The sequence below is a fragment of the Lissotriton vulgaris genome, chromosome 7 (assembly GCF_964263255.1).
Source record: "Lissotriton vulgaris chromosome 7, aLisVul1.2, whole genome shotgun sequence".
Taxonomy (NCBI): domain Eukaryota; kingdom Metazoa; phylum Chordata; class Amphibia; order Caudata; family Salamandridae; genus Lissotriton; species Lissotriton vulgaris.
The window spans coordinates 379,045,045-379,058,369 of record NC_141695.1 but is presented as its reverse complement, the minus strand read 5'-3'; the positions used below and the strand labels follow the sequence as shown (position 1 = coordinate 379,058,369).

The window sequence follows — 13,325 nt, the reverse complement described above, 5'->3', positions numbered from 1 at the left end:
GTTTGGGTTTAATGTTGCAACAGATGCAAAGTTAGCACGTTAGAGCGAGCCACTCGACAGGGAGCCGGCAGGAGCGGACTGAGAGAGAGATAGTCGTAAAGCAGTCCTTCATGCAGCTCAATGCAAAGAATGGAGTGAAGGCGGGAGGACACAGCCAATCAGCAGGTAGCATCAGGCGAGAGATGAATACTGCTCTGGGTTGAGTGAAGACATGATTGACTAAGTCTGCAGCCAACGGCTGAAGGAGGCTGGTAAGGGAAACCCAATGGTCCAAAGCCCACTATAACTCCCCGGTCAAAACCTAGCCCCATAGAAGTACAAGTTTTGAAGAGCTCTGCTGCTAGGACAGTGTAGCCTTCCCAAAACCAGCACCCATGTATCCCCCCCAATCACATTACGCCCTACTGCCCTACCACTGCACTATGACCTGCTGATGAGAATCAATTGGCACCCCATAAACTGGCAGAAAGGTCCTTTAATTGAGGCTTGCTTGCTCCTTGTGGCCTGACTTCGTGACACTTTCAGGCACTCAGAGCAAGTGGCGCTGTGCCTCCTGGCTTCATCAAGAGCGTTTAATCACATTGCAGGGTTTTGGCACTTTATAAATAGATTGATTGATTGATTGATTGATTGATTGATTGATTGATTGATTGATTGATTGATTGAGTAAGAACACAGATTCTGACTGGCAAAGCTTTTTTCCTTGAGAGGGGGAAATAAATCTCACCCATGGAAAGTATTACATTTGTGAAAAGGGACCATGAGAGAAAGCAAAGATGGAGACCCTGCCTGGAACACACAACAATGAGCAGACTGCAAGGACCTGGGAGAGACACAGTGGAGGGACTGCACCCAGAAAGACAGGCAGGGCAAAGCTGGAGACCATGAGTAACACAAGACTGCATGGACCTGGCAGAGACACAGAGGAGGGACTGCACCCAGGAAGACAGGCAGGGCCAAGCTGGGGACCAAGAGTAACACAAGACTGCATGGACCTGGCAGAGACACAGAGGAGGGACTGCACCCAGGAAGACAGGCAGGGCCAAGCTGGGGACCAAGAGTAACACAAGACTGCATGGACCTGGCAGAGACACAGAGGAGGGACTGCACCCAGGAAGGCAGCCAGGGCAAAGCTGGAGACCATGCGTAACACAAGACTGCATGGACCTGGGAGAGACACGGTGAAGGGACTGCACCCAGAAAGACAGGCAGGGCAAAGCTGGGGACCAAGAGTAACACAAGACTGCATGGACCCGGGAGAGACACAGAGGAGGGACTGCACCCAGGAAGGCAGGCAGAGCAAAGCTGGAGACCACGAGTAACACAAGACTGCATGGACTTGGAAGAGACACAGAGGAGGGACTGCACCCAGGAAGGCAGGTAGGGCTAAGCTGGAGACCATGAGTAACAGAAGACTGCAAGGACCTGGGAGAGACACAGAGGAGGGACTGCACCCAGGAAGGCAGCCAGGGCAAAGCTGGACACCATGTCAGGAACACAAGACTGCATGGACCTAGCAGAGACACAGAGGAGGGACTGCAACCAGGAAGGCAGACAGGGCAACGCCGGAGACCATGAGTAACACAAGACTGCATGGACCTGGGAGAGACACAGCAGAGGGACTGCACCTAGAAAGGCAGGTAGGGCTAAGCTGGAGACCATGAGTAACAGAAGACTGCAAGGACCTGGGAGAGACACAGAGGAGGGACTGCACCCAGAAAGGCAGGCAGGGCAAAGCTGGAGACCATGAGTAACACAAGACTGCAAGGATCTGGGAGAAACACATTGGAGGGACTGCACCCAGGAAGCAGGCAGGGCAAAGCTGGAGACCATGAGTAACACAAGACTGCATGGACCTGGGAGGGACACAGTGGAGGGACTGCACCCAGAAAGGCAGGCAGGGCAAAGCTGGAGACTACGAGTAACACAAGACTGCATGGACCTGGGAGAGACACAGTAGAGGGACTGCACCCAGAAAGGTATGTAGGGCAAAGCTGGAGACCATGAGTAACAGAAGACTGCAAGGACCTGGGAGAGACACAGAGGAGGGACTGCACCCAGGAAGGCAGCCAGGGCAAAGCTGGAGACCATGAGTAACACAAGACTGCATGGACCTGGGAGAGACACAGAGGAGGGACTGCACCCAGAAAGACAGGCAGGGCAAAGCTGGAGACCATGAGTAACACAAGACTGCATGGACCTGGCAGAGACACAGAGGAGGGACTGCACCCAGGAAGGCAGGCAGAGCCAAGCTGGGGACCAAGAGTAACACAAGACTGCATGGACCTGGCAGAGACACAGAGGAGGGACTGCACCCAGGAAGGCAGCCAGGGCAAAGCTGGAGACCATGCGTAACACAAGACTGCATGGACCTGGGAGAGACACGGTGAAGGGACTGCACCCAGAAAGACAGGCAGGGCAAAGCTGGGGACCAAGAGTAACACAAGACTGCATGGACCCGGGAGAGACACAGAGGAGGGACTGCACCCAGGAAGGCAGGCAGGGCAAAGCTGGAGACCACGAGTAACACAAGACTGCAGGGACTTGGAAGAGACACAGAGGAGGGACTGCACCCAGGAAGGCAGGTAGGGCTAAGCTGGAGACCATGAGTAACAGAAGACTGCAAGGACCTGGGAGAGACACAGAGGAGGGACTGCACCCAGGAAGGCAGCCAGGGCAAAGCTGGACACCATGTCAGGAACACAAGACTGCATGGACCTAGCAGAGACACAGAGGAGGGACTGCAACCAGGAAGGCAGACAGGGCAAAGCCGGAGACCATGAGTAACACAAGACTGCATGGACCTGGGAGAGACACAGCAGAGGGACTGCACCTAGAAAGGCAGGTAGGGCTAAGCTGGAGACCATGAGTAACAGAAGACTGCAAGGACCTGGGAGAGACACAGAGGAGGGACTGCACCCAGAAAGGCAGGCAGGGCAAAGCTGGAGACCATGAGTAACACAAGACTGCAAGGATCTGGGAGAAACACATTGGAGGGACTGCACCCAGGAAGCAGGCAGGGCAAAGCTGGAGACCATGAGTAACACAAGACTGCATGGACCTGGGAGGGACACAGTGGAGGGACTGCACCCAGAAAGGCAGGCAGGGCAAAGCTGGAGACTACGAGTAACACAAGACTGCATGGACCTGGGAGAGACACAGTAGAGGGACTGCACTCAGAAAGGTATGTAGGGCAAAGCTGGAGACCATGAGTAACAGAAGACTGCAAGGACCTGGGAGAGACACAGAGGAGGGACTGCACCCAGGAAGGCAGCCAGGGCAAAGCTGGAGACCATGAGTAACACAAGACTGCATGGACCTGGGCGAGACACAGAGGAGGGACTGCACCCAGAAAGACAGGCAGGGCAAAGCTGGAGACCATGAGTAACACAAGACTGCATGGACCTGGGAGAGACACAGTGGAGGGACTGCACCCAGGAAGGCAGACAGGGCAAAGCTGGAGACCATGAGTAACACAAGACTGCATGGACCTGGGAGAGACACAGTGGAGGGACTGCACCCAGAAAGGCAGGCAGGGCAAAGCTGGAGACCATCTCAGGAACACAGGACTGCAAGGACCTGGGAGAGACACATTGGAGGGACTGCACCCAGGTAGCAGGCAGGGCAAAGCTGGAGACCATGAGTAACACAAGACTGCATGGACCTGGGAGAGACACAGTGGAGGGACTGCACCCAGGAAGGCAGACAGGGCAAAGCTGGAGACCATGAGTAACACAAGACTGCATGGACCTGGGAGAGACACAGTGGAGGGACTGCACCCAGAAAGGCAGGCAGGGCAAAGCTGGAGACCATCTCAGGAACAAAGGACTGCAAGGACCTGGGAGAGACACATTGGAGGGACTGCACCCAGGTAGCAGGCAGGGCAAAGCTGGAGACCATGAGTAACACAAGACTGCATGGACCTGGGAGGGACACATTGGAGGGACTGCACCCAGAAAGGCAGGCAGGGCAAAGCTGGAGACCATGAGTAACACAAGACTGCATGGACCTGGGAGAGACACAGTGGAGGGACTGCACCCAGAAAGGCAGGTAGGGCAAAGCTGAAGACCATGAGTAACAGAAGACTGCAAGGACCTGGGAGAGACACAGAGGAGGGACTGCACCCAGGAAGGCAGGCAGGGCAAAGCTGGGGACCGTGAGTAACACAAACTGCAAGGACCTGGGAGAGACACAGTGGAGGGACTGCACCCAGGAAGGCAGGCAGGGCAAAGCTGGAGACCGTGAGTAACACAAGACTGCAAGGACCTGGGAGAGACACAGTGGAGGGACTGCACACAGGAAGGCAGGCAGGGCAAAGCTGGAGACTACGAGTAACACAAAACTGCATGGACCTGGGAGGGACACATTGGAGGGACTACACCCAGAAAGGCAGGCAGGGCAAAGCTGGAGACCATGAGTAACACAAGACTGCATGGACCAGGGAGAGACACAGTGGAGGGACTGCACCCAGAAAGGCAGGCAGGGCAAAGCTGGACACCATGTCAGGAACACAAGACTGCATGGACCTAGCAGAGACACAGAGGAGGGACTGCACCCAGGAAGGCAGACAGGGCAAAGCTGGAGACCATGAGTAACACAAGACTACAAGGACCTGGGAAAGACACAGTGAATGGACTGCACACAGAAAGGCGGGCAGGGCAAAGCTGGAGACCATGAGTAACACAAGACTGCATGGACCTGGGAGAGACACAGAGGAGGGACTGCACCCAGAAAGACAGGCAGGGCAAAGCTGGAGACCATGAGTAACACAAGACTGCATGGACCTGGGAGAGACACAGTGGAGGGACTGCACCCAGGAAGGCAGACAGGACAAAGCTGGAGACCATGAGTAACACAAGACTGCATGGACCTGGGAGAGACACAGTGGAGGGACTGCACCCAGAAAGGCAGGCAGGGCAACGCTGGAGACCATCTCAGGAACACAGGACTGCAAGGACCTGGGAGAGACACATTGGAGGGACTGCACCCAGGTAGCAGGCAGGGCAAAGCTGGAGACCATGAGTAACACAAGACTGCATGGACCTGGGAGAGACACAGTGGAGGGACTGCACCCAGAAAGGCAGGTAGGGCAAAGCTGAAGACCATGAGTAACAGAAGACTGCAAGGACCTGGGAGAGACACAGAGGAGGGACTGCACCCAGGAAGGCAGGCAGGGCAAAGCTGGAGACCGTGAGTAACACAAACTGCAAGGACCTGGGAGAGACACAGTGGAGGGACTGCACCCAGGAAGGCAGGTAGGGCAAAGCTGGAGACCGTGAGTAACACAAGACTGCAAGGACCTGGGAGAGACACAGTGGAGGGACTGCACCCAGGAAGGCAGGCAGGGCAAAGCTGGAGACCGTGAGTAACACAAACTGCAAGGACCTGGGAGAGACACAGTGGAGGGACTGCACTCAGGAAGGCAGGCAGGGCAAAGCTGGAGACCGTGAGTAACACAAGACTGCAAGGACCTGGGAGAGACACAGTGGAGGGACTGCACACAGGAAGGCAGGTAGGGCAAAGCTGGAGACTACGAGTAACACAAGACTGCATGGACCTGGGAGAGACACAGTGGAGGGACTGCACCCAGAAAGGCAGGCAGGGCAAAGCTGGACACCATGTCAGGAACACAAGACTGCATGGACCTAGCAGAGACACAGAGGAGGGACTGCACCCAGGAAGGCAGACAGGGCAAAGCTGAAGACCATGAGTAACACAAGACTACAAGGACCTGGGAAAGACACAGTGAAGGGACTGCACACAGAAAGGCGGGCAGGGCAAAGCTGGAGACCATGTGAGGAGTAGAAGACTGCAAGGACCTGGGAGAGACACAGAGGAGGGACTGCACCCAGGAAGGCAGCCAGGGCAAAGCTGGAGACCATGAGTAACACAAGACTGCATGGACCTAGCAGAGACACAGAGGAGGGACTGCACCCAGGAAGGCAGACAGGGCAAAGCTGGAGACCATGAGTAACACAAGACTACAAGGACCTGGGAAAGACACAGTGAAGGGACTGCACACAGAAAGGCGGGCAGGGCAAAGCTGGAGACCATGTGATGAGTAGAAGACTGCAAGGACCTGGGAGAGACACAGAGGAGGGACTGCACCCAGGAAGGCAGCCAGGGCAAAGCTGGAGACCATGAGTAACACAAGACTGCATGGACCTGGGAGAGACACAGAGGAGGGACTTCACCCAGAAAGGCAGGTAGGGCAAAGCTGGAGACCGTGAGTAACACAAGACTGCATGGACCTAGCAGAGACACAGAGGAGGGACTGCGCCCAGGAAGGCAGGCAGGGCAAAGCTGGAGACCGTGAGTAACACAAGACTGCATGGACCTAGCAGAGACACAGAGGAGGGGCTGCGCCCAGGAAGGCAGGCAGGGCAAAGCTGGAGACCGTGAGTAACACAAACTGCAAGGAACTGGGAGAGACATAGCGGAGGGACTGCACCCAGGAAGGCTGGCAGGGCAAAGCTGGGGACCGTGAGTAACACAAACTGCAAGGACCTGGGAGAGACACAGTGGAGGGACTGCACCCAGGAAGGCAGGCAGGGCAAAGCTGGAGACCGTGAGTAACACAAGACTGCAAGGACCTGGGAGAGACACAGTGGAGGGACTGCACACAGGAAGGCAGGCAGGGCAAAGCTGGAGACTACGAGTAACACAAGACTGCATGGACCTGGGAGAGACACAGAGGAGGGACTGCAACCAGGAAGGCAGGCAGGGCAAAGCTGGAGACCATGAAAAAAACAAGACTGCATGGACCTGGGAGAGACACACAGGAGGGACTGCACCCAGGAAGGCAGCCAGGGCAAAGCTGGAGACCATGAGTAACACAAGACTGCATTGACCTGGGAGAGACACGGAGGAGGGACTGCACCCAGAAAGACAGGCAGGGCAAAGCTGGAGACCATGAGTAACACAAGACTGCATGGACCTGGGAGAGACACAGTGGAGGGACTGCACACAGGAAGGCAGGCAGGGCAAAGCTGGAGACTACGAGTAACACAAGACTGCATGGACCTGGGAGAGACACAGAGGAGGGACTGCAACCAGGAAGGCAGGCAGGGCAAAGCTGGAGACCATGAGTAACACAAGACTGCATGGACCTGGGAGAGACACGGAGGTGGGCCTGCACCCAGAAAGACAGGCAGGGCAAAGCCGGAGACCATGAGTAACACAAGACTGCATGGACCTGGGAGAGACACAGCGGAGGGACTGCACCCAGGAAGGCAGGTAGGGCTAAGCTGGAGACCATGAGTAACAGAAGACTGCAAGGACCTGGGAGAGACACAGAGGAGGGACTGCACCCAGGAAGGCAGCCAGGGCAAAGCTGGACACCATGTCAGGAACACAAGACTGCATGGACCTAGCAGAGACACAGAGGAGGGACTGCAACCAGGAAGGCAGACAGGGCAAAGCCGGAGACCATGAGTAACACAAGACTGCATGGACCTGGGAGAGACACAGCGGAGGGACTGCACCCAGAAAGGCAGGTAGGGCTAAGCTGGAGACCATGAGTAACAGAAGACTGCAAGGACCTGGGAGAGACACAGAGGAGGGACTGCACCCAGAAAGGCAGGCAGGGAAAAGCTGGAGACCATGAGTAACACAAGACTGCAAGGATCTGGGAGAGACACAGAGGAGGGACTGCACCCAGGAAGGCATGTGGGGCAAAGCTGGAGACTACGAGTAACACAAGACTGCATGGACCTGGGAGAGACACAGCGGAGGGACTGCACCCAGGAAGGCATGTGGGGCAAAGCTGGAGACTACGAGTAACACAAGACTGCATGGACCTGGGAGAGACACAGAGGAGGGACTGCACCCAGGAAGGCATGTGGGGCAAAGCTGGAGACTACGAGTAACACAAGACTGCATGGACCTAGCAGAGACACAGAGGAGGGACTGCAACCAGGAAGGCAGACAGGGCAAAGCCGGAGACCGTGAGTAACACAAACTGCAAGGACCTGGGAGAGACACAGAGGAGGGACTGCACCCAGGAGGGCAGGCAGGGCAAAGCTGGAGACTACGAGTAACACAAGACTGCATGGACCTGGGAGGGACACAGTGGAGGGACTGCACCCAGGAAGGCAGGCAGGGCAAAGCTGGAGACCATGTGAGGAGTGCACCATCAGTGCTGGAAATGGGCAGACAGGATTGGCCTGGAAGGATAAATGGATTAAAAAAATAACTTTTTTATATAGTATTGCGTTTTTAAGCACTGCAGATATCAGGCGACACTATTATCTGATTTAATGCAGTCGCTTAAGGATGAACGGCTGAGTTTGCCATGCCATGATCTTAAACTCCTGATCTAAAGGACACAGCAGCGGCTGACAGTGAGTGCCTGACTGGCTGCGCCATTAGCAGCACAGGTGTCTAGAAAGAAATAGTCTAGATTAATACCCATATCAGGGCAAAATTGCACTCTCTTTTCTTTATGAAGGAGTGGGCTGGGAAACATTTGATCCCTTTCAGGCAGATTTAGAGATAATAATATTATTATTATTAAGTAATGTTGGTATTATGAATATTAACAACAATTATAATCTGTATTTTTGGTATTATAAATAACAGTAATAATAATATAGTGTTGTCATTACGAATAATAATAATACTAACACTAATAATGGTAATAATAGCAATAATGATAACAAGTTTAAATACTTTATTCGACAGCATTGTCATAAAAGCATATTTCCCTAAGCTAAGCAGAATAAATACTACTCTAGAATTTTAAGATCAACATAAAATACATATTAAATACCATCAAATTACAATGTGCTGGCGAATACTTCAATTTATAAAATTCATACGTTATAAAATCCGAGTCACAGTGCAAAATCCTTAACTATTGAGATTGTCCTTAAAATTACACATTCCATTTTACATAATTAGTTACAGTTTAAAGTGCGCATGCGTATTATCCAGGCCCATCCCAAGTATTTGGCTATGGCGATAGCAAGATTGGGGGCACAATAATAACAATAATAATAATAATAATAATAATCATAATAATAATAATATGGGTTGTTGGTACTATAAATAATGGTAATAATAATATATTGTTATTATTATTATTATTGATAATAATAATAATAATAGTTGTTGTTGTTGTTGCTGTTCTCGTTATCATTGTTAATAATACTAGCTGTAACAATAATAACATAGCATTAGAGCCCGCTGCTGAGGGCTCTAACGGCTGTTAAAGGCTCCGAATGTGAATTATAGGCCCGAGGCGAGAGCTGAGGGTCTTTCACACCCAGTGTGGTCCGAGGAAGAGGGGACACAAGGATATCAGAAGTGAGTGATATTAACCCACTGAGGGGGGTGTGTTCTACATTTAAAAGGGAGGACAGAAGGACACGCGCTGGCACGTTGGCGCTGGAGGTCTGCAGCAGCTACTGGCGTCTGTGACGGAGCTCTCAACATTCCATCCTTGGAATGATCTTTATGTACAGTATAGGGCACTGCCATCTACAGTATGCTGTGTGTGTGTATGGCTACCATTAAGAACAGTCACAGCAGTCATTTCCGTTCTGGTAGCAGAAGTTAATTGCAGTGTGATAGCTTCGCGGGGTGTTGCGCCCCCTCTAAACCCTGCAGGGCAGGGGTCCCCGCCAGTCGGATAGCTCAGTGCGCTGATGCACCTGTGGGAGGCGGGCCTGTGTAAACAGCAGGTCACACGTCGGTCTCAATCATAACACATTTGGGCAGAAAGTTGATGCACGTGCTGCAGAGATATGTTTGTAATCGGCAGGTCATTGGCACAGTCCATTAGGACCCACTCAGCCTTTCATCTGTCAGAAATTGATAAAAGGCGTATCACTCACTTGGGCAACAGGAGTCCCAGACTCACTCGGCAGAGTTTACAACAAACGAGACAAGTTATAAAACGTATTTTCGCATTCCATATTAACTAAGCATCAGTCTCGGCTCATTGTCCCAAGAGCTCCGAGCGCCTGGACCAGCCCCGCCAGACTGCAGCTGCCGAACTTCTAGAGACCTTTAATCCTGGGCACGAGTTGATTTGTAGGCGGCGCCATGTTGGAAGATATGAGGACTGCGCCACTGGGAACGAAATAACTATGCCCAGGATCACACATTATGGACTACTGAGATATTACACCTCGGGTCTCTTGATTGGAAGACAGCTGTTTACCCGCACTGCGGTTGCCCCTACCACCCCCTCTGCCCCGCCCCTACCCTTCCCCATCCCCGTTTATCTTGCACTTGTAAACAACCAGGCCAGGGATATATCAGATATGTATGTTTCTCCGCTCCAGTTTCTTAACATTGACTCCCATGACCAATAATAAAATTGTCCAACATCAAACAAGCAATAAAAACGTCAGACTCTACCCAATCCGCAGGTGCTCGGTAGTCTGAAGCTAATACTAAAGGCAGTTCTGAGACCAGGCGGGGGCGCCTCGGTGGCCCCACAGCAGTAATACAGGTGGGAGGGGGGGGTAAGGGTGCCAGGCTACTGAGCTCCAACCCGTGGGAGATGAGAAAGGGTCCGCGGATCTGAGAGTCCTGCCCACCCCCGTGTAATGCAGGCGGGAGGGCTCAGCTCACGGCTCAGGTGTGGCGAAGGAGCGGTGGAGGGGGGCATACGTTACATACACCCCCTCGCCAACTGATGTGGAGATGGGGAAGAAGAAGGGGTGTTGTATGCGAACATGTGTAAGGGAAGGAGGTATACATTCCCTAGCCCCACAGAAGTTGTGCACGTGGGCAAGAGGCAGGGGTACACATTCCTTATTCCCCACAGAAGTAATGCGAGTGGGGAAAGAAAGGTGACAATTCCACAGCAGTTGTGCAAGTGGGCAAGAGGAAGTGGGTGCCCATTCCAAGTCCCCCACAAAAGTTGTGCAGGTGGGGAAGAGGGAGAGTATACATTCCATGGCCCCCACGGAAGTTGTGTAGGTGGGGAAGAGGGAGGGGTATACATTCCATAATCTCCACAGAAATTGTGCAAACGGGGATATACTTTCTATGGCCCACAAAGAACTTAGTTTTGCGAGTGAAGAAGGAGGGGGTATAGTGGTATACATTCCATAGCGCCCACAGAAGTTGTGCAGGTGGGAACAGGGAGAGGATAAACATTCCATAACCCGCACAGAAGTTGTGCAGGGGGGGGTATACATTCCATCACCCACACAGAAGTCGTCACAGGAGGGCTATAAGTTCAAGATCCCAAACAGAAGTTGTGCCGGTGGGGTACAGATTCCGTAGCCCCACAGAAGTAGTGTAGGCTGGGAAGGAGAGGGGGCACACACTTCATTGGTCTCTGCAGGTGTAGTGCTGGCGGGAGCGGGGGCGCAAACTCTGGAACACCCCCTCCCTCCCCGCTGCTCTTCCCATGACCCTGGAGATCAGGACACAACCCCCGGGAGGACTCCGGTGGGGGGCTGGCTGTCCCTCCCCGGTCCCTCCACCCCCTGGTAGCAGGTGCACGGCGCGCGTCTAAACTCACTCAGGGCGGCGCTCACCTGTCTGGCGGGTCCGCCTGGCGCCTCTGGAGCCGTCAAATCCGCCTCCGGTGAATCCGTGATCTCAGGCCGCGGAAAGAAACATAATCCACGGACCGCCGTCCACTGTGCCACCACAGACCCCTGCGCCACCAATCAGGGTCCACCAACCACCTCCTCTGGCCTCCGGGCCACCAGCGTCCAGCGTCCGCGCCGCTCCGTTCAAGGCAACTCTATGTGGAGTTCACGGGGTGCAAACCCATGCCCCGCTCTGTGCCCGCTCCGTGCCCGCTCTGTGCCCTGCCCGTGCCCGCCTCGCGCCCGCTGCAGCCGGTGTTGCTCACGCACGTCCGGATCGGTGTGTGAGCGGCGGCCTCCCCTCCCTGAGTATTTCTTAAACTGGGCAGGGAGCGCAACACACCCATGCATTCCACAGGTGTCGTTGGCAACAGCACTAAAACACAGAGGAAACTCTCCGGGCAGGTTTTTGGGAACAGGTTGCATTGGACCTGCCTCAAAGCATGTGTCATTGCTGTGGCAGGCGGTGACAAGGACAGGCGAGCACAGCGCCTAGAACCGGTACAGATCATTAAAGGCACTAGAAGAATGCTTTTTTATCACCGCCCAACAGCAAGCTCTAAAGCGCAACTGAAACGTCATCACACAGGAAAATACACTAGAACTGGAGACTCGCTTACCAGGTGTAACACAGAAAATACAGGTGCACCTGTCCTTTAGGAGGCCTCTGGGCACCTTGCGAAGAGCGCCATGGGTGAGCTATTCAGCCTTCAAAAGCATCGAACTGATAGACGCGCTGCCCCGGGACAGGGCCACACAACTGTCTACAACCACTCTTAGATTCGGGGTGACCTATGTTTTTCTCCACCTCATTTCGGAGAAAAAAACGAAATGGTGAACATTACGACTATGGTCTGATTTAAAACCCTTCTTTGATAAATCTCCAAAATAAAGAGACTCTTCTAAAAATGTGAAGACATTCAACAGAAAAAGGAGGCAGAGGAAGTAAACCCAAAGGCACCCCACAGCCAAACATCTCCACAACACACATGGAGAGTCTGGCTTAAACGGCTCCTGGCACCAGTGGCAGCTGCATACTACACAAACATTACATAGCCTAGCAGAGTAGTTCAATTAAAGAAGACAAAAGGGAAAGAATCACCAATATAACGCAAAAAATGAGGAAAAACCCTAATAGTGCCATAGAGAAAAAGACCCTCTCCAAATCAGGCACACATTCTAAGTAAAACAGGGGGCGGACTAATTAACATAGGCCATGCTAAATGACATCACACTGAAGGAGAAATAACGAGAAATTATGCCCCGCCCCTGCAGAATGTTATAAGGGGCCCACGAAGTGTCCATATCTCGGGAAATTGTCCATGGGAAGGATGCCCGGCCCCCCTCCCTCCCTCCCTCCCTCCCAGAAGGATTGGGGTCTCCTGAAGTATTGCGGGCCCTCTGTGCCTCAGGGGCCTGAGGCACAGAGGGCCCGCAACACTTTTACGGACCCCCCCCATCACAGCCCGCGAATAACCACCACATTCTGTCCTGAACATGGGTACCACATCCATCCCTTTTTGTCAGTCGCTTGGTTTGTGTTTATGAACTAACTTCCCTGACTGCAGGCACGGGAGGCAGGGACCACACTAGGGCTGCACTCAGCAGAACTCATGGCTCATAGCAGTATGGGACTATATCATATACCAAAATAAAGAAATAGAACGAACGCCCACAAAAAGGGACTCCCCCGACTCTGGCGTGATGACTGCGTCCAAGCCCGAGTGTCAGACTGGCCAAGAGAGTACCTGGGGTGACCTGCCAGACACA

At 53.3% G+C, this 13,325-nt stretch overlaps 1 protein-coding gene across 1 annotated transcript in view; it reads right to left on the bottom strand.

The window, feature by feature from the left end:
• Positions 1-11,674, bottom strand: part of EPS8L1 (EPS8 signaling adaptor L1) — a 215,434-nt gene extending 203,760 nt beyond the window's left edge. Inside the window, exon 1 of the mRNA XM_086930318.1 lies at positions 11,499-11,674. The gene's annotated coding sequence lies outside the window, so the exon portion shown is untranslated. The remainder of the gene's footprint in view (positions 1-11,498) is intronic.
• Between the last annotated feature and the right edge of the window lie 1,651 nt (positions 11,675-13,325).